This window comes from Nuphar pumila, chromosome 4 (genome assembly GCF_984573655.1).
Source record: "Nuphar pumila chromosome 4, dmNupPumi1.hap1.1, whole genome shotgun sequence".
NCBI classification, from domain to species: Eukaryota; Viridiplantae; Streptophyta; class Magnoliopsida; order Nymphaeales; family Nymphaeaceae; genus Nuphar; species Nuphar pumila.
The window spans coordinates 142,789,814-142,817,675 of record NC_143252.1 but is presented as its reverse complement, the minus strand read 5'-3'; the positions used below and the strand labels follow the sequence as shown (position 1 = coordinate 142,817,675).

The 27,862-nt window shown below is 38.6% G+C and overlaps 1 pseudogene across 1 annotated transcript; it reads right to left on the bottom strand.

Annotated features, from left to right (window-relative positions):
- Nucleotides 1-267: 267 nt before the first annotated feature.
- LOC149841419 (methylcrotonoyl-CoA carboxylase beta chain, mitochondrial-like) lies at nt 268-26,686 on the bottom strand (annotated as a pseudogene). Its single transcript, XR_016431693.1, has 12 exons — nt 26,435-26,686; nt 26,170-26,289; nt 25,291-25,387; nt 23,633-23,818; nt 22,310-22,434; nt 22,097-22,187; nt 9,085-9,326; nt 8,803-8,967; nt 1,755-1,829; nt 1,337-1,468; nt 639-700; nt 268-547 (listed from the first exon to the last, which is right to left on the bottom strand). The product of XR_016431693.1 is annotated as a methylcrotonoyl-CoA carboxylase beta chain, mitochondrial-like (transcript).
- Nucleotides 26,687-27,862: the final 1,176 nt, after the last annotated feature.

Genomic DNA, 27,862 nt, shown 5'->3' with positions numbered 1-27,862 from the left:
GGGCTTACCGTGATATACTGAGAAAACGAGTAAAAGTGCAAACCCCTCAAGAAGCAGGCAGTAAACAGTTCTCTCGCACATCCGTTGTCAATCCATCAACCAAAGCCCATGTACCAAAATGTCTAACTAGATCTAGATCTAAGGATAGTTTTTTCCAGTCTGTGCCCAAATCTACCGCTCTGATTAAGGCTAGACCGATTAAGTTAGAATAAGTAACGCCTACACCCAAACTAAACCCATGTACATCCTTAGCTATGACGCAGGGGATTGGTGCAAATTTTGATTATAAATACTATAACACAAATGTTATGAAAAAAAAACAGAAAATTCATTTAATGAGATTCACATTCCAAAGGCACCAAACTTTGTATCTTCAGGAAAAGGTTTAACGGAAGCAGCAAGACAGAGCCCCAAAACCTTTCTGGTGTCTGCCGGGTCTATGATGCCATCGTCCCAAAGCCTTGCAGTTGAATAATAGGGGCTCCCTTCCCTTTCATATGCCTCTACAATCTTACCCTTAAAATTATCCTCGTCCTCCTTTGCTCCACTGTAACAATATCCCACTTTATCCCACGTTAACAACAATCCAGAGAAAACGAGATTTATAGGGAAAACAGAAATTCAAATGGTACAAAGACTTAACCTCTTTGCCTTGTCGTTTCTTGTTGTTCTTCTCGATCTCAGCAAGCACACCGGCAGCCTTTCAGTTAGACAGACAACCGAATGGTATCATTTTCAGTCACATTGTGGGTAGATCCTTTCCAAGGAAAAAAATAGAAAAAAGAATGCAGACAGTGACGTAGATGACACTATTTTTTAGTACAGTACTGATAGCGAACTAGAAAATATAACAAACATGACCAATTTACTGTTTTCTTGACAGTTTGCTCTTTTGTTTGGTCAAAATTCTAGTGCCTATTTTTTCAGGCGACAACTTACATAGTGCCTGACTTTTCCAGGTCATAACTTAGACAAGTGGTTGGACGAAGGAGTCTAAATTTTCAGGAGATGAAAGGACAAAATCATCGAAAAATTGGCCAGATTTGTCATATTTTTGAGTGGTGAATTGGCCATGTTTGCCATATTTTTTTAGGTCTCAGATAAAACACGGAATGGTGCCAAAAGTAAGTGTCATCTACGTCTTTGTCTGGAAAAAAATGGAAATCACACTTGCATTTAAACGATACATTTTCCAGTTATATGAAACATACTCTTTAAACTGAAATCAATGGGAGTAATCATGAACATACTGTCAATGGGAAACAAGATTTTTTTCTGAGGTCATCAGGCAACCAAGAGAAAGAAGGAAAAGAAAAAGAACAGTTATGTCATTTACCGGAACACCACCCATCACAGAAATTCTCGCTGTTGGCCACAGGAAGAGAAAATTAGGACTATAAGCACGTCCACACATCCCATATGTGCCGACACCAAAACTTCCACCTACAATAACCGTCATTTTCGGCACCTGTACATGAACATAAGTATATGAGGTTCATCAGTTAATATTACACATAATTTCTCTCCAACTACATTCATGTATAGGTTGTGGTATACCTCATCAGATTGATGCTGGGATTTCTGTAAAAGTAATAACATGAAAAAACACGTAGAATTAATAATACTGGAAGTGTCCATTGAACTAGCAATGAGGAATTTTTGTTTATTGCCAACAATCAAGTCAAGAAGCTAAAATGATAACTACTCAAATTGAAGCTGTTAAACATGGATACAACTGAAAATGGATGGGCAACCTTTGCACAGGAGACTGCCATCACCATTTTTGCTCCTGCTTTGGCAATTCCACTTGCCTCAGATTTTGAACCAACCTGCATTGGATATTTAAAACATTACAATTATTTAACTTTTTCATACCCTGAAATTTTCATGATTGGGATGCAATGACCAATGACACTGTGAGACAATCTCATTATGGTAATTGAATAGGAATCGAACAAGAAACAAATAAAAACTAAAATAAAATTGATCATTCTTATATTTCATGATTTTTCAGTAAAAGAGTTAAATTTTTGATAAAATCTAACAATGATGGTTACTAATTTAAAGAAAGTACATGGAAAGTGAGTGAAAGCGTGAGAGAAAATACATGAAAAACATGAAATGAAACGTGAGAAAAGCAGATAGGAAGCATAGACCATGTGTGTGGGAAGCGTAGAAGAAGTGTAGGGGAATCGAGATTCCCATGAAGTTTCGGAAGCGAGAAGTATTGCGCTTCCGAAGCGACTTTCCGGGAAGCGAGCTTCCCACCTACCTAAGAAGCTTCCGGTAACTCTGGTACTACAATGGTGTGGAAGAAAAAATCTAAATCCCTACTTTAAAAAGAGAAAAAACAGAAGAATGCCTGGGAGAAAGTGTTTGATTCAGGCTTCACAGTCAGGTACATCACAATTTTCAACGACCAAAAATTGGACAGTATCTATATGATAACAAGCCTAGTTTACATCAGTGTGCAAGTGTACAGATTTAGCAATGAAGAAACTAGCAAGAAAATGCCTTGTTCCTCGCTAGTATACAGATGGAAATGTTAAAAGGTAAACAGCACATATATAATAATAATATTATTATAATATTATTATAATATTATTATTATATTTTTGTATTTATACTTTTTAAATTTTTTTGTAATTTTTCTTTTTGTTTTTGGTATCTAGTTCTATTAGAACTAGATACATCTAGTTTGGTCAAGTTCCAGTTACCAACTTTCTACTTTCTAGCTGTTTGAACTAGTCCAACAGCTAGAATTCTAGCTCTTGGAAGTTCCAACAGCTAGAAAGGGAGAGCTCCTTATGAGCTCTCCTTAATACTCTTGTATAAATAGGGGTGCATCCCCTTGTGTAAATTATTACTCTAAATGCTTTTTAAGCATTTTGCTCTCATAAATAAAGTATTATTTATTTTTATGCTTTTCCATTTATACCCTTTTAGGGGTCTTGTCTAAAGTATCTTTTAGATACTTCCTTTCGAGTAGATTCAAGTGCATTCGTGGAGCCTACCATTTCATTACATGGTATCAAAGCTACGGAACTCATAGATCTTAAAAAACTTCTGCCTCAATTTCCGTGCCTCTTGTGTAAAAGTGTGTTATTACCTTGCAAAAAGTGTTTCGTCACTTGCAAAGGAGTGTTTCATCACTTGCCAAAAGAGTGTTTTATCACTCTTCTATTGACTACAAGAGGATCCATTTGGAGAAAAGGACTTGAGCAACAACATTGTATTGTATCCCTTTCTCCCTTTTTCTCTATTTTCCCTTTTTTTTATCCTTACTATCTTCTTCACACCCTTGTAAATGATGGATGACCATGATAAGGTCACCATCATACCCATGAAGTTGACTAATTATGTGATGTGGGATTCAATTATGAAGCACCACATATGGGGAAAAGGCTTATGGGAAATAGTGGATGGTTCCGATTCGAAACCTAAACCATCTCTCACCAAAAAAGAGGGTGATAAGGAAGTCCTTCTAACGGAAGAGGAGAAGACTAAGACTCTAGCCTCTTATGAAAAGAAATGAAAAGAGTGGAGGATGGAGCATGCAAAGATAATGTCATGGCTTATTAATAGCATAGACATTAAAAAATGTTCTAGCCTCGCTAAATTTGATCATGCCGATAAGGCATGGAAATACCTCAAAAATATGTATTTCCTTAAAGATATTGCCCATGTGTGCAATATTCAAGAAAAAGTTCGGACATCAACTCAAAATGACAAAACTATTCGTGAATATTATAATGAGTAGTTCGAACTTTGAGAAGAGTTGGCTATTCTAGAGCCAAAATGGCATTGCGCCGAAGATATCGAGCTTCATAAAAAACAACTCGATATGGAACACTTTTACCAATTTGTGAATGGATTAAGACCTGAATTTGAATCCACCAAATCGGCACTACTTAATTGTGGTAAAATCCCTTCTATTGTGGATACTAATGAAGAACTAACTATGGAGGAAAATCGTCTTAGAAAGAGTACTCCAAAAGTGGATGATGATTCAGTTCTAGCTGTGTCTAGACTAGGGAATCATACTCGCACTTATAGACCGCCTCATTTTGGGAGACAAAGTGATGAGTTTGACAAAAGAAAAGTTATTTGTCACCACTATCATGAACCAGGGCACTATAGGCCTCAATGTCCGAAGCTAAAAAGGAGAGACAAAAAGAGGGTTGCATCTGTTGAAACCGATCCAAAAGATAGAGATGCATCTGTTTTCATGGCTCAACTGATGGAGATTCTTCAACCTCTTCTCAAAGGGGTATCCTATTCGGCAGAAGCCTCAGCTCGAGCGGCAATTGCATCTGTATCCGGTCCAGGTAACTTCCCTTGGCTCTTAGATTCTGGTGCTTCATTTCATATGACCCCAAATGCTAAATGTTTATCCGAATGTCTTAAAAATAACTCAAGTATATCAAAAGTCTTTACAACAGATGAAACAACTCTTGAAATAAAAGGAATAGGATGTTTTGAAAGTTTTAAAAAATCCAAATCTTTTTGTATTCCAGAAGTTAGATATATCCCAAAATTAAATTTAAACATTTTATCTGTTTCACAAATTTCTGATTATGGATATAATATATCCTTCTCTTCTGAAGGTTGCTGGATAAAGGATCGCCAGTCAGGGAAGCTCATTGGGGAAAACCATAGAGAAGGAGGACTATATTACATGGACTTTTTGGAACTACCAAAAAATGTATTTTGTTTAAATGTTCAAAAATTAGAAACAGAATTATGGCACAAAAGACTTGGCCATCCTCATATGTCAAAAATCCAATACTTCCCAAGTTTGGGAAAATTTTGTAAATCTGGAAATTTTGCTTGTAAAGACTGCATTCTTGGTAAAATGAAAAAATTACATTTTTCTAGTAGAACCTTTGTCTCTACAAAACCTCTTGAGTTAAAACATTCAGACGTTTGGGGACCCGCACCAGTTATCTCTAAAGGTGGTTATGCGTATTATGTCATCTTTGTTGATGACTTTTCTAGACACACTTAGATTTATTTTCTTAAACATAAATCCGAAGTTTTTGCTCACTTTCAAATATTTCATAAAATGGTCACAAACAAATTTCAAAGTAATATTTTCATTTTTTGCACCGATTCAGGGAGAGAATTTATGTCTGGAGAATTTAAAAACTATCTTAATCTATATGGCATTACTCATCAACGATCATGCCCACACACCCCTCAACAAAATGGTCTTACGGAACGCAAGCATCGCCACATTATAGAAACCACTCAGACTTTGCTAATTGCAAGTCAAGTTCCAAAAGGTTTTTGGGCTGAAGCCGCTCTAACTGCCACCTATCTCATCAACATAATGCCATCTTCTTCATTAAAAAATATATCTCCAATTGAAAAACTTTATGATTTAACTCCAGACTACTCTAGATTAAGAGTTTTTGGTTGCAAATGTTTTGTATTTACAAACAAAAATGATAAATTCTCCCATCGTGCAATCTCATGTGCCTTTTTAGGATACACTGAAAATAAAAAAGGCTACAGGTGCTATGATATTCAAAATGACAAATTATATGTATCAAGAAATGTGTCTTTTCTAGAAAAAAAAAAGTTCTTTTGAAAGTGAAAAATCCAAAGATATTACCGAATATTCCTTTTTAATCGATTTAACTTCAAAATTCAATGAAGAGGATTTTGAATATAACTTTGACAATGATCAAAGTCCTATTATTTTTGAAAATGATAGTGAAGACCAAACCAGTAGGGATGTTGGTCTGCAATATTCAAGACGAAGAGTTGGAGAGCAACACCCACCATGTGCATTAGAAAGGTTTTCTGAAGTTCTACCTTGTAGGACTTCTAGAATTTCTCGACCTACCAAAAAATTTGTCTCTTATAAATCTTCTTCACCCTCATATAGGGCAGCCCTTACATTAATCCAATCCTATGTTGAACCTTCCCCTTATTCTGAAGCCAAAACCCATGAAGAATGGGTTAAAGCTATGAAAACAGAATTGGATGCATTAGAGAAGGCCAACACTTGGTCCATTCAAGACCTTCCTCTCAGATAGAAACCTATAGGCTGTAGATGGGTCTATAAAGTCAAAACCAAAAGTGATGGGACCCTAGAAAGATATAAGACACGACTTGTAGCCAAAGGTTATGCTCAAGAGTATGGCATTGACTACGAAGAAACCTTTGCTCTTGTGGCCCATATGACTACTGTTAGAACTTTAATTGCTTTGGCTTCTATCAAAAAATGGCCTATATTTCAAATGAATGTCAAAAATGCTTTCTTAAATGGGAGTCTTGTTGAAAAAGTCTACATGGAAGATCTGCCTGGTATTAGTATTCCTAAGGGTAAAACACTTCGTCTTGAGAAGGCCCTTTATGGCCTCAAACAGGCACAAAAAGCCTGGTATGACAGATTTAGTCATGTTATGACTGATATTGGATTTCATTCTTGTTTGACTGACACTGCCTTGTTTACTAAACAATCTGATGCAGGTATCATCATCTTTCTTCTTTATGAGGATGATATGATCATCACTGAAGATGACAAACAGGGAGTTACCAATATCAAAACTCTTCTTAAAACTCATTTTGAAATGTCTGATTTAGGATTATTGAAATACTTTTTAGGAATAGAAGTTGCTTATTCCCCTCGTGGGTTGCTTTCGATATTTTTTTCAGGTCTGACATTACAGATGATAAGAAGGTGGACACTCCAGAAGTGGTCAATGTTAAAAAGAAAATTGATGATGGAGAGCGTCTTGATGATCCCACTCCGTTCAGACAACTTGTTGGAGCACTTTCCTATCTCTCCATCACTCGGCCAGACATAGCACATGTTGTACACACAGCTAGCCAGTTTCAACATGCCCCCACTTCTGTTCACATGAGAGCGGTTTTACGTATTATTAGATATTTAAAGAGTTCACTCTCACGAGGACTCTTCTTGTCTACATCGTCATCATTAGATTTAATTGCTTATACTGATGCTGACTGAGGAGGTGATCCTAATAATAGGCACTCAAATACTGATATGGGAGCTGAAGCAACACAGGCTTCACGAATGTGTTGTGACAGCAAGAGTGCAATCTACATCGCAAGCAACTGGACTTTCCATGAGCGCACAAAACACATTGAGATGGATTGTCACTATGTCAGAGAGGAGTACTTGAATGAAACCATTGATCTGCCATATGTGACGTCAGAATACCAATTAGCAGACTTCTTCACCAAGCCTCTCGCGGCTCCCAGATTTCACTTCCTCATAGACAAACCTTCGCTCATTGTACGATAAGTTTGAGGGTGAGTATTAAAATGTAAACAACACATAAATAATAATAATAATAATATTATTATATGTTTTTGTATTTATACTTTTTAATTTTTTTGTAATTTTTGTTTTTGTTTTTGGTATCTAGTTCTATTAGAACTAGATACATCTAGTTTGGTCAAGTTCCAATAACTGGAACTTGACCAACTTTCTAGCTGTTGGAAGTTCCAACAGCTAGAAAGGGAGAGCTCCTTATGAGCTCTCCTTAATACTCTTGTATAAATAGGGGTGCATCCCCTTGTGTAAATTATTCCTCTAAATGCTTTTTAAGCATTTTGCTCTCATAAATAAAGTGTTATTTATTTTTATGTTTTTCCATTTATACCCTTTTATGAGTCTTGTCTAAAGTATCTTTTAGATACTTCCTTTTGAGTAGATTCAAGTGCATTCGTGGAGCCCACCATTTCATTACAGGAAACCATTAAAGAATGATATATTTATAATATGCATAAAAGAAAGGTTTATATTTTCTTGATACACTAACCCCTTAAATAAAATACCAAATGGTGACATAGGAGTCAAGTATCAGAATCAATAGAGAACGTCAACCAACGCCATCCATGAAGCCCTTAAAAGCTCCCAGGGAAATCCTGACAGAATGAAAACATGCATTCAGAATTTCACTTCAATGCTGGAAAAAGTTTCAAGATTTCACATAGCTAACACCCTGATACAGCAGGCTGAAAGATTTGACCTAACATCACAGAAAAAAGGTCAAAGACTTTCCAGCTTTACATAAAGTTAGATTTTCAAATCTAACTATGCTGAAAGGTTTTCATCCTTGGAATGCTTACTTCAATATCTTTGTTACAAATAATAGTTTAAAAGTTGAACTTAGCACTCAAGCACCATTGACTCTGTCTGGGCCAACACCACACTTGTAGATTCAAAAGGAACAATTTAAAATGAAAAAAAGAAATGAATTGAAGACAGTGAGCCTTATTATGGATCCAATTTTGTTTAAACTCAAGCCAAGTACAAGTCTATATATTTTTTTCATGCTTGAGCAATGACCATAACATCATCTTAGGATTATCAACTATGTCTGAACACGCAAGGCAGGAATGTTGAATAATTACTTGTATTAAATAACATGTGAATAGACATAGGCCCCCAAAATTTGAATAACTCAAGAACCACACTTTTCAAACATTAGTTATGTTTTTCCCCTTACCGCATAGGTACTAGAATATAGTGTTTTTTTAACATACTACAATGCTTCTGATCTTATTAATGACATCCATAAAGGATAGTTGGAGAAATTTCTTGATAGCTTTAACAGAAACCAAGACGACTTTTAACAGATACATATGAACAGCTATAAAAGTAATGTCCAGCAAATGATTATGCAATTATTGGTGCTATTAGATAAGCACAACTAAACAGGAAAAGATAAATGCAGCCTGCATCTATTAGAAACCATGCCATTGCCACAAGACAGATAATAACCAAATGACAACGTAATGATCAGGAGTCAAATAACACACCATAAATCCAGTGATATTTTGCAAAAATATCAAAGGAATGTTCCGTTGTGAACACAGTTCGATAAAATGCGCCCCTTTAAGGGCAGATTCAGTAAACACTATCCCATTGTTCCCAATAACGCCCACTGGCTGCCCAAAGATCCTTGCAAATCCAGTCACAAGAGTCTGCAAATATGAACTAAATACTCATATTAGTGGCATGATATTAAAGAGCAGAAATGAAAAATTAAATGAATCTGACTTTATGGCTAATAACTTACAGACAAACACCAAGATTCTCACCGTGCCATACAACATTTTGAATTCATCAAATTCACTTCCATCAACAATTCGTGCAATCACATTTCAGATGTCAAGTAGCTGCTTCTGATCAGTTGGCGCAATAGACCACAGCTCCTTTACATCATACAAAGGATCTCTGTAATCAGACAAATTGCTTGGAATTGTATTCACCAACCCTTGGTTTCCAGCCATATGCAAGTTCTTAACTATATTCCTCCCAACAGCCAGTGCATGCAACTCATCTACAATCAAGCTAACATTTCATCATAATGCATTCCAAACATTATCATCTTTGTCTTACAAGATGCAAAACGATCCTTTATATCAAACTAATTGTTAGGAAAAGACCCTTCAATCTACCGATGGATGAATAAACAAGCACGAAAAAAGCAAAAGGAGAAAACAACCACACATGAAAACAAGGATTTTATGTGGTTCAGTGAAAACTGCCTACGTCCACGACTGCACTAAGCCTTCTTATATTGATTGAGATACAAAATATAGAGGACCCCTTAAATAGGAGTCTACGAAATTTACAAGGAGTCTACCAGTGTTGCTGGATATAACAAGGATTCTACAAGTGTAGTTGGACTATACAAGGATTCTAGGGTAAAATTACAAAAATACGCTAAAAAAAATCTCCTCAGAAATTTAGGATTTATATTCAAGTAGGAAACAGGCTCCACACTCCTTCAACGCCAATTTCAAGTAGTATTTCTTTTTTCTTTTTTGGTTCCTAGAAGTAGCAATACCAAGGTAATCACTCCTCCCTGATAAGGTTAAGGAGAACTGTCAGAAAAGGTAATATCATGGAATAGCAGTACATGGAAATTCCCTTGAGCAAAAGCAAACATCAGATATATCTAATCGCAATCCAAATTGGAAGTAGCAGGCTTTCATTATCATGAAGATAGAAGATTAAGGATTAAGAATTGAAGAAAAGAGAAGATACAATTACACAATGCCAATGTTTTACTCTAATCCGGCAAAAGCAATCACAAAAGATTTTATTGGCATTTCAATGTAGACTCAAAATATTTATTTAATTATTTGTGTTCACCAGGAAAGATTGAGACGAACACAAGCTTTCCTAATAAGAAGCCACTAGCCTAAACTCATCCACCAACCCATTGCATTCAATCCAATCTTTCTCAAAATAAACATTTAAGATGATGACAGGTTTTGAGCTATGTCACATGGACTCGGCAAACCGGGTGCCGCACTCGCGTCGATGCGACGCGGGTGCGCGTGCGGAACCCGGTGCGGTCAACCGGACCTTGGGTGCATTGACCGCACCCAGGGTCATTTGTGTCTACTTTTTAGACTTAAATGAAAAAAAATTCCCGATGAAATATGTTGCGGAGGATAGTTTTGCCCTAATCCTCTACTCCCGACCTCGCCTCCTGAAGCCTCCGCCGATCGACCTCTGTCGGACCCCGACGCCGCCGCCGACCGCTCCGCCGGACCTCTCCTCCTCAGGTACTCTCTCTCCTCTCCGACTCCTTCCGCTCTCATCCTCTCCTCTCTGACTCCCTCTGCTCTCCTCCTCTCCTCTTCGACCCCTCCCCTGCACAAAGAGGGCGCAGGGAGGGGGCTCGGCCCCTACCCTGCCAACAGAGGGTGCAGGGAGGGGGCTCGTGTTAAAATATGTTGATCCTTAAATGTACATATATATATTTATATATATATATATATATATAAAGATACGTATACATATATATATATATGTATACATATCTCTATTTATATATATATAAATATATATATATTATCTTCCTAAAATACCCTCAAGGGTATTCTTGTAAATAAGCATTTTACGCATATTCCAATTGGAATATGCATTGTAATTTTTGTTTTATTTTTATTTTTTGTTTTTTATATTTTTGGGTTTCGTACCACATTGGGGGCCTCCCAAAAGTGACGTTGGGAGCCCCCAACGGTCACAAATGTGACCGTTGGGGGCTCTCCAACGTCCCCTTTGGGAGCCCCCAAGGTGGTCCCTTTTCATGCTTATAAATAGGGGATTTCCCCTTTGTATTTTGCATTCTTGAGGGAGCTTATGCTCCATTGTAATGGGGTTTTTACCCCTTGTCCATTGTTTCTTCAATGATATGCAACTTATGACTTTATGTCATATTTTTCCCTTTTTATGGGTTTTATGGGTTAGCACATTATGTGCTTGTGTTGTTTCCCTTTAATGGGTATATTTGCACTTCACGTGCATAAGTATGGGTTCATTATTGAACCCAATGTATTCCAACTCACTTTCTAACATGGTATCAGAGCAAGATTGAGATCGAGTTGCTCTTTGGTGCATCGGGAAGCGTGGTATTCAAGAATTTGTTAAAGAAAAATGGTGAAGTATTCGTTTCTCTCTATTGTCTTTCTTATAGTTATTTGGTATGCATTCTATTTCTTTGAGTATTGTATGAAGAATGTAATATGTTCTTTTCTTTATGTGTGCTTTTTGTCATTATGTCTTTTTTGAGTAACTTATTGAATCGTTTTCGTATGTTTTTCTTTGAAAAACTTTAAATGATAACTTGTTTGGCGAAAAATTAGATATATGATTGCTCAAAACTTGCTTTAATGGGTCGGTAAAAACTTTGAATTTACATTTTAAACCTAACCTTGTTTATGAAAATACCTTTATATGAATGTTTAGTCTTTAAAGAAAGGTATGTTAAGATTAAAATGCTTGTGAAATGTAGTTTTTTGAAAAATGTTTGGCATATATGAAAAATTCCATATTATGTGTCCGTTTTATATGAGCAACATTTAATTAAGAAAGTTTTTTTTTATAATACCAGTTGAATTAAGTTTTAAAATGGTCTTATGGAATATGGTGATTTTCTTTTCATCTTTACACTCTTAAGGATGTTTTCAACATTTAGAGAGTTCTCTCTCTTTTCAATAAGAGACATTTTTATTTTTATGTTGTGATTGTCTCTTGTGGGTTTTGGTGTTTTCCCTTTTGTTTGTTCATTAGTGAATGTTGTAAGTGCTTAATGCAGTCTTTTGTTTTTCCGCATATTTCATTACAAAAGTTATGGTCTTCACTAATGTTTATTGTGTACTTATTTCATTAGGAGTAGGTAATAATCTATTAAGTCATGTTTTTTGATAAAACTTAAGAGTGTTAAATTTTTCCTCAATAAATGTTTACTTTTTATTTAAGCCATAGTACAATCTTATTTATCATAAGGTTTTGTTAATGAATCTATTTTGTTGGGATTTCTTCCACTTTAATGGAGTTTTCTCCTTCTTTGGGAGTTGTATATGTTTTTTTGTTCCAACTCTCCTTAAGGAGCCTTTCAGTCCTTATAATCTTCTTGTGAGTATATACTCTTTTATGAAGATTTCATGATTGTTTATCATTTTTAAGTTGCAATAGTAGATTTCATAAGTTTTTCGAACTTCACCATCTTTAAGAATGCCTATATTGGCCTAAGTTTGTTATTTTTTCACCAACTTCACCGTTTAATTGCACCTTATGTCTTTCATAGTTAAGGCTTGTTTGTTCCAAATTGGTTCATACACATGATGTTGCTTAATATTTCATGTTATGTTGCATAGTAAGCCTTTTTTTGGTGTACAAGACTTCTTTTGAAGATTAAGCATAATTCGTGTTTATGCAAAATTGTTTTGATGGATTATATTGGACCTTTGATTCAATTTGTTAATCGGTCCTCTTTGTAAAAATTTTTATTTGGAAAATGATTCCTTATGTGCTTATTGCCCTTTTGTGGCATTTATGTTTGTCCATCACATGTTATTTAATGCATCATTTATTTGGCCTTAGTATTGTTATATTAGAGATGTTTGTCGAGGTGAGTTATGGGCACCTCGTGTTGTATCATTTTTAGATTGTCCACCTTCCATATTATAGATGGTTGTTGAGGTGAGTTATGGGCACCTTGGGACTCTAAAATGATTTGTTATTTGATCTCTAATTATGAGTGTGACACTCATTTTTTCTCTTGTGCCATTGATATTATGGATGCTTCTATGTAAATGTGATGGACATATGGTATTTGAAACCTTAAATGTTTTAAGGTACTTTTAAAATCAAGATGTTTTGGGATTATAGCCCAACCTTTTATTTGTTTATAAATTTTATGAGTGCATTTGCACATTTGTGATTCTGTATGTTGTGCTTGTTGTGCACATGTGTTCTTGTATTTTTTCACAAGTGTTCTTGGTGTGTATGTTCACACATTTGTTCTAAAGAATATTATTTTATCGGTTGTAGTATCTTGTTGAAGATACGTTTTACTTGCATTTATTCCAAAATGTTATTATGAGTATTCTTTTTTAAAAGGAATATTGTTTCATTCGAGGTTTATTTTCATTACAAGTTTATTGCCTCAAAAGTCTTTTCTTTTTATGCCCATTATCTAAGTGTCATCATATGTAGACAAGAATTTTATTACACCTTCGTGTGTTTTTAGCCCTTTGTTGGCTTTTGCTCTCTTGGTCTAGTAGCTGAACACACTTGTCTTGAGTGATCTTATATGTAGACAAGGCACGTTGATTCACACTATGGTGTGTGATTTTTAGCCTATGTTGGCGTTTGTGGCCTTGTTCTAGTCGCTTAAGATGTATGCCCATGGTTGGCTTATTTCACTCATTTCAAGTGCTATCATATGTAGACAAGAGATGTATTATGTTTTAGCCCATGGTTGGCTTATTACTCTTGTTCTAGTAGCTGAACATACTTGGTTTTAAGTGTATTTTTTTACGTAGACAAGAGATACTTTTTAGTCCATGTTGGCATGTATTCTTTTGTTCTTGTCGTAGATGCACTTATTTCAAGTATTATTATATGTAGACAAGAGGTTCTTTTAAACACCTTTGTGTGTGTCTTTGGCCTTTAATGGCTTTATATTCTTGATCTAGTAGCTTATACACTTGATTTATGGGTTTTGGAGGACTAATGAGGAAGATGTTTGTAATGGATAAACTATTGTTGAAATTTGCAAAATTTCATTCATGACTTGTGTTTTTCAAGCAAATCATAATTTTGATATGCATATCAAGTTGATTTCTTAGCATTTAATCTATATATTAAGTGCTTATGGTTTTTGCCACCCTTATATGCAAAATGTGTATTAAGTATGTCTTTCATAAATGATTTTAAAACCTTGTGAACTCTTGGGTTTATTTTGCCTAAAGTATGCTTGGAGACTTTGTTTCTCTTGTTTGGCACTTCATTACATGTTTGAAGCATGTTCATTAATGAGTTCTTTGAGTATTAATTCATTTCATGATAAGTATATGCATATGCTCTTTATGGCCTTTTTGGGCCCTCATTCAATAATGTTTATGTATATCATGCCTCTTCGTAGGCTTATTGTGGTGTCCCTTAGTGGACCATTTTGTTATTCCCCATTATGGGGTTATATTTGTTAAGAAGACACATTTGGATTGGATCGGATCTTGATCCAATCCATAACACCGCCTAAGGCACGTGCCTCTAGGCGGTGGCATACTTGTAATTACATTCCTTTTTTATTATGTATTCTGTAAAATGTACATTTTGAGTATAAATAGAATGATACAAAGGGGGAGATGTATTCTGCGCCCCACTTTATCTCTCCTCTCTTCTTCTCTCTCAGGTTTTCCTATTTCCCTCTCTATCTCTCTCTCTTGTTACAGCCCACATATATCAAAATCTTACATGGTATCAGAGCCAGGTTCGGGCTGAAGACATATCGTGCGGGATCTCTCTCTTGATCGTAAGTTCCTCTCTCCCAAAATCCCTAAACCTCTCTCCTTGTCGTGAATCCCTCTTTCTCCCAAATAACCCTATTTCTCCTCTTCTTCTTCTTTCTTACCGTGAAGATCTCCTTTTACTTCGAAAACACCATCTGTTTTTGTCTCCACTGTGCCCTAATTTCTGCCCTAAATCCCAAATTCGTCTAATTTTACCTTAAATCCCTCTATGGCTGCCCTCTCTTCCAGCTTTCTTTCTCAACTTATCTCTCAAAAACTCAATCAAACCAATTATTTGACGTGGAAACGTCAAATCATCCCCTTTATCAAGAGTCATCGGCTTTATGGCCACATTGATGGCTCTCTTCCTGCACCACCTGAGTTCAATGTGACTGATGTGAAGAATGCTGCCGGGGAAGTTGAAAGCACATTAACTGAGCCTAATCCGGATTATGATACATGGACGGCACATGATCAAGCTCTTGTTGCTTATATCACATCAACCCTTTCCGATGAAGTGCTCGCAGGGATTGATGATGATCTCACTGCAATGGAGTTGTGGCAGGCCTTAGCCACAACATATTCCCAAATTTCTGAAGCCCGATTTCTTCAACTTAAGAGGCAATTTCAAGATTGCAAGCGTGGTACTAGATCAGTTTTGGAGTTTATGACTGAACTGAAGAATATTAGTGATCAACTGGCCATTGTGGGACACCCTATTAACGATAAAGACAAAGTTCAACAAGTCCTAAGTGGGTTGGGACCTGATTTCGATGTCTTCTGTACTGCTTTAGAGGTGTTGCCTTCCCTTCCCTCATTTGAAGATCTCAAGGCAAAACTGCTTCAACATGAAGCCAGCCGATTGCAACTTCAGGACTTATTGCTGCATGGTCAACACAATGTTCTTGTTACAAACACTTATTCTCATCCAGGGAATCGTGCTAGAGGGTTCCATGTGCAACCAGGGACGGGAAGAGGAATCCTTCCTACTCCTCAGGCTACCACACAGGGCAATATCCCACGGAGGATCCCTACTTGTTTTTATTGTAACAAAAAGGGACACGTAAAGTCTGAGTGTTGGCACAATCCGCAGAACAAAGGCAAAGGGGTTCGACGCGATAACATGCAGACGAGTTCACATATGCCAGGCAACCATATTCCTCCAGATGTGCAACAAATTCTTATGACTGCTATGTCCAAGATCAATTTTAAACAGAATGAGGAAGGAACTTGGTATGTGGACTCTGGTGCAGCAACTCATGTGACTGATAATGCAGGTAAACTTTCTAGTGCTCTCCCTTATTTAGCTCAAGGCTCAGTTGTTACAGGAGATGGATCCCATCATAAGATATCCCACATTGGAAATGCACAAGTGTCTTTGTCTCACTGTTCTTTACCCTTGAAAAATGTTCTAGTTGTTCCAAATATCAAGAAAAATATTATTTCTGTCTCTAAGCTTATTGATGATTCTAATTCCTCTGTTGAATTTACTCCATCTTCTGTTTATGTCAAGGATGCTCGAACCAAGAAGACATTCGCTGAGGGTGTTCGCAAGGGCAACATGTACGTTCTTGAGGAAGCTCCAACGGTGTCTGCGTCAAGTGTCTCTGTTCCGTCTTCTCCTAGTCCTCATCCTGTTGCTTTAACAGAGTATGATAGGTCATTCATTTGGCATGGCCGTTTAGGTCATTGCAGTCATTCTTTTATTCGTGATCTTGTTAAGAATGGGTTCATCCCCAAGTCCAGTCTGAGTCCTGCCAATGAGTCAGACATGTGCTCTAATTGTCATATTTGTAAGAGCCATGCCTTGCCTTTTCAGTTGATAAATAAACGAGCATCCACATTATTTGAGACAATATATTCTGATGTTTGGGGACCAGCTCCTCTTTCTTCTTCTTCTGGGAGCAAATATTATGTTGTTTTTATTGATTCTTACTCTCGATACACTTGGATTTATTTTATGAAGCATAAATCCGAAGTGTTTCACTTGTTTACTCAATTTCATACCTTAGTCCGCAACAAATACTCCTCTAATATTGTGCATTTCCAATGTGATGGTGGGGGAGAATTTATCTCAAAAGAATTTACTGAGTACTTACTAAATCATGGGATCACTAGACAGATTTCCTGTCCACATACACCTCAACAAAATGGCATAGCAGAGAGAAAACACAGACATATAGTTGAATCTGCATTAAGCATGTTACATAATACTGGCATCCCCATGACTCTTTGGACTGAAGCTTTCCATACTGCCGTATATATCATCAATCGCTTGCCATTGTCATTACTTGAAGGGAACTCTCCATATTTCCTTTTACATCATGAACACCCTGATTACAATGTGCTGCGGGTTTTTGGGTGTATTTGTTATGTTCATGTTGATGTCTCTTTACGAAACAAATTTCAGGATCGGGCCATTATGTGCAGATTTATTGGTTATTCTGACAGTTATAAAGGGTATAGATGTTACAATCCCAAAACTGGGCGTGTACACATTTCCCGTCATGTTGTTTTTGATGAACTCAGATTCAAGGACTCGACAGACACATTTGTGGAATCCAATGCTGATCCTCAGTCTTATGATCCATGGCTAAGTGCTGAAATCTTATCTCCACAGGGTGATCCACATCAATCTTCGGCTCCAATATGTCATAACACTTCCTTTGCCTCATCCCAAGTTGATTCAGAACCATCCACATGTGATCCTCGACCATCTGGTTATTTTTCAGGGATGACTTATAGTAGAAGGCTTCCCTCTATCCGTGCTTCAGACACAACCAATGTTCTTCCACGCAGATCAGAACGGGTGAGACATCCAATTGACAGGTGGGTCAGCTATGACAATTTTTCTCTAGATTTTCAGATCTTTATGACAGAGGTGAACAAAAATGAGGAGCCCAAGAGTTATGATCAAGCGTCTCAAGATAGACGTTGGATTGATGCCATGAATGAGGAGATGTCTGCCTTGCATGAATGTCAAACTTGGGCTCTTGTTCCTCGACCAGACGGGAAAAATGTAGTGAGTTCCAAATGGGTTTATAAGATTAAATATAAACCCGATGGCAGTGTTGATCGATACAAAGCCCGTCTTGTTGCCAGAGGATTCACTCAACAGTATGGTGAGGATTATGATGAAACTTTCAGTCCAGTTGTCAAGATGGGGACAATACGAGTTATTCTTTCACTGGCAGTGTCACATGGATGGCCTTTATATCAGTTGGATGTGAAGAATGCATTTCTTCATGGCTATTTGAAAGAAGAAGTATATATGGAGCAACCTCCAGGGTATGCATCAAGTGATCCTACTCAATGGGTTTGCAAACTACAGAAGTCATTATATGGGCTCAAACAAGCATCTAGATCATGGTTTGACAGGTTCTCTCTCCATATTCAGCAGGCTGGTTTCACTCGAAGCGCTCTTGATCATTCTTTATTCTTATATCGGTCAGGTGAAACTGTAACTTGGCTTCTCATATATGTGGATGATATAGTACTCACGGGAAACTCTTCCTCTCATATCGCTCGTGTTAAAGAGGTCCTACAAGAGGCTTTTAAAATGAAAGATCTTGGTGAGCTACGATACTTCTTGGGGATTGAACTTGATAGAAAGGATAATGAGATGACTCTCACTCAACATAAGTATGCTCTTGACATATTAAACAAGGCAGGGATGTCGCAGTGCAAACCCATAAATACTCCCAGTGTTCTTAACTCCAAGTTGCGTGTTCTTGATGGAAGTGATGCATATCCTAATCCTCGGTTTTATCGAAGTATTGTTGGCATGTTGCAATACCTCACTTTTACCCGTCCTTACATAGTATATGCAGTGAACCAGGTCTCTCAATTCATGCATGCTCCCACAGAAGAGCATATGGAAGCAGTTAAGCGGATTTTACGCTATCTCAAAGCTACTATTGGAGATGGCCTCGTTTACACAAGGTCCTCAAATGTCTTGGATGGACATCATCTTTATACCTATACTGATGCTGACTGGGGGGGTGATCCAGATGAGAGACGGTCTCTTTCGGGTTATTGTGTTTTTCTTGACTCCAATCTCGTCTGTTGGAGTAGCAAAAGACAACGGGCAATTTGCAAGTCAAGCACAGAAGCAGAATATAGAGCCATGGCTGCCGGCACTGCTGAAGTTGCATGGTTACGACACCTCCTTGGAGAACTCTTACTTCCCATTGCCAGCTCCTCCTTCCTTTGTGATAATCAGAGTGCTATTAAAATGGCTTTCAATCCCATCTCTCACAGTCGTACCAAGCACATAGAGATTGATCAACATTTCATTCGTCAAAAGGTTGAAGACGGGGTCATTTCTCCAACATATATTCCTACATCACAACAGGTGGCAGACTTGTTTACTAAAGGACTTACAGGCGAGCACTTCTGGACTTTGAAGAACAAGTTGTGCATGATTCATCCCCATGCCCAACTTGAGGGGGGCTGTTAAGAAGACACATTTGGATTGGATCGGATCTTGATCCAATCCATAACACCGCCTAAAGCACGCGCCTCTAGGCGGTGGCATACTTGTAATTACATTCCTTTTTTATTATGTATTCTGTAAAATGTACATTTTGAGTATAAATAGAATGATACAAAGGGGGAGATGTATTCTGCGCCCCACTTTATCTCTCCTCTCTTCTTCTCTCTCAGGTTTTCCTATTTCCCTCTCTATCTCTCTCTCTTGTTACAGCCCACATATATCAAAATCTTACAATATTTGTCCAACGTTGGACCTTATGAATGCATTATGCATTCTTGTAATTTATTTCTGCATAATTTGCTTCCGCTCATTTTGTTTTAAACATGATATATGATTTTGAAACTTTAGGGTCATTTTTGCATAATTTGCATCTCTTTTAACCTGTGCTAGTTAGAAATGTTCCATTTGAATAAAAGTACAAAGATTTGTTTTACTTGTTTCTTTGTTGTTATTTCACAGGATCTTGGAGATAGGACAGAGAAGTACCCTGGATAGTTCGGGAAATTTGAAGACAATAGGAGGAAGGCCTTTTTAAGTTCCATTGCATCCTTGCCGGAGCCTCTTGGAGTCTTGCCCTTTGTTCAATCTTTTCGTTTCCCCGCAAAGATTGAGGGGGGGTGTTAAAATATGTTGATCCTTAAATGTACATATATATATTTATATATATATATAAAGATACGTATACATATATATATATATGTATACATATCTCTATTTATATATATATAAATATATATATATTATCTTCCTAAAATACCCTCAAGGGTATTCTTGTAAATAAGCATTTTACGCATATTCCAATTGGAATATGCATTGTAATTTTTGTTTTATTTTTATTTTTTGTTTTTTATATTTTTGGGTTTCGTACCACATTGGGGGCCTCCCAAAAGTGACGTTGGGAGCCCCCAACGGTCACAAATGTGACCGTTGGGGGCTCTCCAACGTCCCCTTTGGGAGCCCCCAAGGTGGTCCCTTTTCATGCTTATAAATAGGGGATTTCCCCTTTGTATTTTGCATTCTTGAGGGAGCTTATGCTCCATTGTAATGGGCTTTTTACCCCTTGTCCATTGTTTCTTCAATGATATGCAACTTATGACTTTATGTCATATTTTTCCCTTTTTATGGGTTTTATGGGTTAGCACATTATGTGCTTGTGTTGTTTCCCTTTAATGGGTATATTTGCACTTCACGTGCATAAGTATGGGTTCATTATTGAACCCAATGTATTCCAACTCACTTTCTAACAGCTCGGCCCCTCCCCTACACAAAGAGGGAGGACAGAGAGGGGGCTCAGCCCCTCCCCTGCCAACAAAGAGTGCAGGGCTTGCGCTTGACGATAGGAAATTGGCGTCGTCGGGGGGTTCTCCGCCGATGGCGTTTGGTTTCTTCGATGATGAGATCAACGTGGAGTTGCATCAGCAGGAGGCAAAAGTCGAGCGGTTACTGAAAATACAGGTATTTGCTTTGTTTGCATTGTTATCCGTCGTTTTTGCATTTGTTATGATGGCGTTTAGGATTGGATTGCTTCAGACTCATGTTGGGCTGGTGAAATTTTTAGACATTGAGAATGGAACTCGATCAGAAAGGGTTCCTTTTTGCATTTTTTGGTTTCTTGGTCGATCAATTGTGTGTGTTCGGTTTTCAGAATTTCTTTGGGTTCAAATTCAAAGGAAAACGCTTCCAATTTGGGAGGAAATCTTTGGTTATTTCCTTTAAAACATTGGATTATATGCTGAAAAGAATTCTTTATTCTTCTTTTACTATTGTTGTGGCACTGCTGAGCATGAATATTCATGAGAAAATTATGCAAACAATGAGGTAGTGACCATTTTTTGCTTCTTCACTTTCGACGTGGCTGAAGGTTTAGTCTGATTGGTTTCAAGGCATTTGATAATAATGCCTCTTTGGTGTAATTTTTTGTTGGGTTGTGTGTTGTTTAGTGTTGGTGCCCGTGGTGCCATTTTCATTGCTGATGCTGTCACCCAGCAATTAAGGAGCCCAAGCAAAGCAAGCAAGCAATGGTTGTTTGTTGGTTCTGTATTTGTGTTAGTTTAAGAGTGATTCAGGTTGAGTTTCTTGATTATTTAAATTTCCTGTCAATAACAAATCTCAAACTCACTTTAATGATTGTTTCTACTGTTGGGCAACAATGATCAATGTGAACAGAATGTTGGAAGCAAGTGTGCATTTTCACTCTTTTCTACCACTTTCTGATAAGTTTAGTGTTTAGTCCAATGGTTTTGGGGTGATGGGTGAGGAAAAAAAATGTATGTTTGGTCGGGCCTTTCATTGCTTAATGAAAAATAATAAAGAAAACAAAAACTGAATTTAATGTTGATAAGGAATTTTGATGAATCACTATTTCTTTTCATTGATGAATGCTTTGAACCTCACCGAGGACATGGCATTGGATAGAAATGATTGGAGGAGAAGGATTCATGTGGAAGACCCAGAATGATTTTCTTTTTTGGTTCATATCACCGACCCCAATTGTTTTGGGATGAAGGCGTAGTTGTTGTTGTTGTTGTTGTCTGACAATACTAACCGATGCTTAGGGTGAATTTTGCATGCATGATGAATGATATTATGACAATGTTAATTGCTAAAACTTCAAAAAAAAAAATATATATATATATATATATATATATATATATATATAATTTTTTTACATTTTTGCCCTGCCACACCCCCACACCCAAGGTTTTTTAAAGTGCCGCATCCCCGCACCCGCACCCATGTGACATAGGTTCTGAGGTTCATAGAATGAAAAAAATAAAAGCTACAAGAATGGAGAGAAAGTACCATCACAAAAATGGTCAGCAACTCCCGATATCTTACAATGCAAAGTTGCCCCACCTAAATCCTCTGCAGAGACCTCCTCACCAGTAGCATCCTACCAAAAGCACTCCTTCAGATACAACCTAGATTTTCAAAAGTCCACTTCATATTTGACTTTATACTAGATTTTGACGAAAAGTACACAAGTATTATGGGATTTTTCTAACATGAACTAACCTTCGCAAGAGGAGGACCAGCCAGAATTATTGTAATGTTGCCCTTGACTATCACAAAGCACCTCCAGCAGTGCATGAACCTAAAACCAGTGCAATTTGAGGAATACCCTGGGATGACATCTGCGCCTGGCTATGTCACAAGAACTCGACAAAACAGGTGCCGCACCCGCGTCGACGCGACGCGACACGGGTGCGCGTGCGGCACCCGGTGCGGTCAACCTGACCCTGGGTGCGGTCAACGCACCCAGGGTCATTTGTGTCTTTTTTTTTAACTTTAAAAATAAAAATCGTCCGATAAATGTGCTGCTAAGGGGAGGATTAGGGCAATTTTTTGCCCTAATCCTCCCTTCCTCTCTTCCCGACCTCTCCTCCTGAAGCCTCCGCCGGACCCCGCCGCCGCCGACCGCTCCTCTTCAGGGACGCTCTCTCCTCTCTGACTCCCTCTGCTCTCCTCCTCTCCTCTTCGACCCCTCCCCTGCACAAAGAGGGCACAGAGAGGGGACTCGGCCCCTCCCCTGCTAACAGAAAGTGCAGGGAGGGGGCTCGACCCCTCCCCTGCACAAAGAGGGCGCAGGTAGGGGGCTCGGCCCCTCCCCTACCAATAGAGAGTGCAGGGAGGGGGATCGGCCCCTCCCCTGCACAAAGAGGGAGGACAGGGAGGGGGCTCGGCCCCTCCCTTGCACACAGAGAGCGCAGGGAGGGGCTCGACCCCTCCCCTGCACAAAGAGGGTGCAGGGAGGGGGCTCGACCCCTCCCCTTGCCGCTATGTGGGCTTTCGGATGTTCAGTATGTGTTGGCTCAGGTGGGGAGTCGAAACAGCACTCCTTCCTGCACTGATATTTTCAATGTCGGAATCGACGGATGACGCTTTGCAGTTGCGCGGCTTTTGGGCCAGTGTTGCGACGTTTACGAGGGATGCTACCTGGTTGATCCTACCAGTAGTCATATGCTTGTCTCAAAGATTAAGCCATGCTTGTGTAAGTATGAACTAATTCAGACTGTGAAACTGCGAATGGCTCATTAAATCAGTTATAATTTGTTTGATGGTACTTGCTACTCGGATAACCGTAGTAAAGCTAGAGCTAATAGTCTTGTAGAATAGAATTGTAGATTGTTAATTTGATTTATTGCATGCATGATGGATTGATTTGATGATATTGTGATAATTGTTTTTTATTTCATTAGTGTTAATGTTGTTAACTGATAAAACTTAAAAATTATATATTAATTATAATATATATATATATATATATATAATTTTTGCCGCAACCCCGCACCCAAGGTTTTTGAAAGTGTCGCACCCGCACCCATGTGACATAGGCGCCTGGTTGTAGAAAATTCTTCCAAAATTGTCTCTGTCAGGAAAAACATCAGCCTGTCTAGGAAGATTAGCACCACCAGTGTCAATGAGATAAATGCATGGTGCACTGTGCAGCAATCTCTTGTGCCTTGAGGTGTTTCTTGACAGTAATAGGGTAGTAAGTCCCACCTTTAACAGTGGGGTCATTGGCTACAAGCAGTGTTGTGAAAAGCGTTGAGGTGTAGCGAGGCGCTCCACCGAAATCTGAGGTGAGGCGTAAGCCTCGAGGCGTAAAGCGTAAGCCTCAAAGTTTTTTTTTAAAAAAAACTATAAAAAATATCTAAAATTATAAAAAAATAAAAAAATCTTTATTGATGAAGCAACAACCAACAAGAAATAAAAATTCTCAAATAAATACTGAAAAAAAAATATGAGATTAACATGTAAAAGTAACATTAATGCAACAACTTAATCTATGTAAGTATCTAAAAAATAAAACATGAGCATTCATTAAATTAAAAATTGTTTCACTTTCTACAGCTGCATGCTTTCTTGAATTTAAAAAAAAAAATAGAAAAATTAAAAAAAAAGATAAACATCGTACATCAGCGAATGAACTGCAGCATAGAATATCAATAAGCATCCTTGTGGACAAAAAACAAACGTATACCAGGTCTTTCTGACCCAGTTTAAACAAATTGAAATATTATGAACTGTATTTTGCAGCTGCTGTTACTTCATAAATAAGTCTGACACATTAGAGGAAGTTGAGAGAGCAATGCTGGAGACATTGTGAGAGAGCAGATGTAAAAGATGGGCAGACAATTCTGGATATTGGGTGTGGCTGGGGATCTCTTTCTATATACATTGCTCAGAAATACAATAATACCCATGTCACTGGAATTTGTAATTCTGAATTGATGCAGGCCTTCATTTGGTATGGTGTTACTGAAGCCAGGAAAGGCAGATAGTTGAATGAGCACTGGTCACCTCCCCAATAGACAGAGGTGGACTAGGCATCACCAGGTTAGATGTCTTGAACAGAGCCCTGCTGGCAGACTGGGGGTGGGTGTGATGCACTGAAGACAAGATCTGGCATTGGGTGGTTTCCAAACATGCCTTATTAAGTGCTGAGACTTCCCCTAGAGCTCGCATGTTTTCATGGTTGGTCTCTCTTGACAATCCAGTTTAACCTTAAAAAGAGAGATTCATGTGGCCAGCAAATGCATTATGTGTGAACACGAGGAAGAAGACTATGCAGAGATCCTACCTTAACCGGCATTTGGGGTTGTTGTTGTTGCGAGAAGGAGGTCGCCGACGACGGTGGTCATGCTGTCGTGCACGAAAACGAGAGGGAGATGGGAGGCAGAGGGAGATAGGAGGTTAGAAAAAAATAAAAACACATAAAAGGGGTCGGTAGGGCTTTGTTTAAGCCCTATTTTTTTGGTCGAATGAGGGTTTTGACCTTCATTTGACCAAATAAATCAAGGCGTGTGCGCCTCAGTCCGAGGCGCGCCTCGCCCCAAGGCGTGCGCCTCAAGGCCTATGAGGTGTGCGCCTCAAGGCCTATGAGGCGCACGCCTCAAGGGTATTGCGCCTTATGCCTGCGCCTCAAGGCACAAAGCCCCTCGCCTTGAGGCGAAGCGCGCTTTTTGCGCCTTGAGGCGCGTTTTTAATAACACTGGCTACAAGCATACATACAAGCCGACGAATAGCCCCTATTCCTGTAATGATACCCCCAGATGGTAGTGACTCATCATACAACTCATGTCCTGCAAGCTTCCATTTGCAGAAGGAGAACATTTAGAAACAGATGAGAAACATATATCCCACAAAATGATTTATGTAAAATCTAATTAACCCACATTCGCTAAATAATCTCATTGTGTTTCTTTTAGCAGAGCCTTTAAATGTCCTTCTGCCTCTGCTTTCAAAATGGAGTTTTTATTTGTTTGAAGATCAAAGAGTGGTTACATAAGACGAGTCTTAATTCAACATCCATTCAATTGTCTGGCGGTTTCTGGGATTACGTGCAATGAGAAATCTTGACACAAACTCGGTATCGGCCTCAGCCTACAAGAGAATATGGTCTTATGACAATTCTATAAAGGAAACACGAACTACGCGTTTGAGAAACCGGATAGGTTGAGGATATCATGGAGCTAAATCATTGGACATGGTAAATACAGTAAACTCTGGTCTCTTACAATTCAGCTCCCCCGTCACCGTTCATATTCATCAAATTGACATAACAAAAGATAATATCCAATTCAGGATCAGAATATTTAGGTTAAAAAGAAAAAGAGATGAATAGGAGTAGTAGTAGTTATAGCCATATCAAACTCAACATATCTAAACTCAATGCAATCTAAAAAATTCTCCAACAGATGCGTCAAACATGGCAAAATCGCACTAACCATCATAATAATCATCCATCAGAATATCATCAAAATATAGAAAACAAGATAGCAAAATTCGGCAAAAAATGCAAATCCACAGAGGGAAGACCGCAATCACAACAACAAAAACGAAAAAACTGATGCGGCCCTGAAGATTCGAACCTGTGATAGCTCAAGAAACGAAGCTCCAGGATCGACGAGGCGATCGATCCGCTCGCGAGGAAGGAACTTATTCCGATCGCGGTTCCGCTTCACGGCCTGAGCGCCACCTCCGGCAAACACCTAAACAAGCACATCAAAGCAAATTTCTCTCAGGTTAGGGTTTAAAGACCAAGCAACATCTCCCAGTTTTGCTTCTTCCTCCTCCTGAACCTAGATAGCATACAGTCATGGAGAGAGAGAGGAGATGAAGACTACGATCGCCTACTTTGTTGATATGGAGCTGAAGATCGGAGAGAAGCCAATCCATGGCGTCGGAAGAAGTCGGAAGATCGGTCGATGCCGTCTGGGAGGCCGCGGCTATCGACGGCGCCGCAGCTCCGCCGGCGATCCTTCCACAGACGCTTCCAGAAGGCCTTCTGAACGCTCCTCTGGCGAGAAACCCTAGAATCTTTCTCTCTCTCTTTCTGGAAGAAGAGGACGATAACGTTTGGTGGAGGGAAGCGGCAGAAAGCAACATCGAGCGCACACGTGCGCGATGGATCAATTCCAGTCCACGTCACAATGATTCGCAGGCTAGAGGATGCGGCATTCGGATTCGATCGATTTTTTCCAAAAAACTGAGACACGAGGACACTATTTTTTTTATTTTTAATCAATAAGAACTATTTTTGAGTATTTTAACATTTAAAATGGATTTTTATTGGAATCAAATTAAAATGTAATAAAGTTTTATTTTTAAAATAACACTGTACGAGTAGGGTCCGTATCTGCGTGTCCTCGTGTCGTAGAAACAGCCAAAATGGTATCTCCTTGGGATATATATTCCAGTAATTGGGACCGCAGCTGCAGGCGACTGTGTGAAGCTGCCTCGAGCCGAGTCAACCTATAAGCTTTGAACCGCGTTCGTGTTTGGCTTGACGAGGACAACCGGTGCTACAACAAGGCCCAGAGTCCCGACCTCGACTTAGCTCGGGTCAACTCATCAAGTATTGGTCTGGAACCGGTCCTTTTACGGTTTGCGGCCAACTCGGTCTTGGAAGAGCTCAGTGGAACTTGATTGTTGCCGGGACCAGACGGTTAAACTGCCCCCTTGGCAGCTCCAAGCACTGGATTTAAACACGGTATTTTAGTGGGTGCATACGGTTTCTCTTCAAGACCAGAGTCAAGTCAATCAAGAAAGGCTAGTTGACTCGAAAAATATGCTTCACCCAATAAGTAATCCTATTCATTCAGATATAGATCACGAATATTTGGAATCAATATCACTAAGCAAAAAGAAATTGCTGTTTTTCTGACAGAGCAGGGGTTAAGCAGACCCGCAGACCACCCCTACCAATTATACAACTATACCATTGAGATTCGAACTTGCAACGTCCCAAAACAAGCGCTGTGCGCCTGAAATTGCTTGTTACCATGAATGATCTCAAATAGGCCTATCTTGTCTGGCAGGAGCAGTTAGTGCACGTCACTTTGTGTTGAGACATTGTAAGTTCGAACCCTAAATGGTATGAGTGTATAACTGGTAGGGGTCTGCCTAACCGCCGCTTTCTCGCTCTCGAAAAAAAAAGGTGGGATAAGTATCAAGATGGACCAACTTTGAGCGGCAGCCTAAAGCCGGATAAGTATAGGGCCTGACCTAGACCAACTAGTAGATGGGATGGATCCAAGTAGCGATAGAGTTGCATCTCAATGG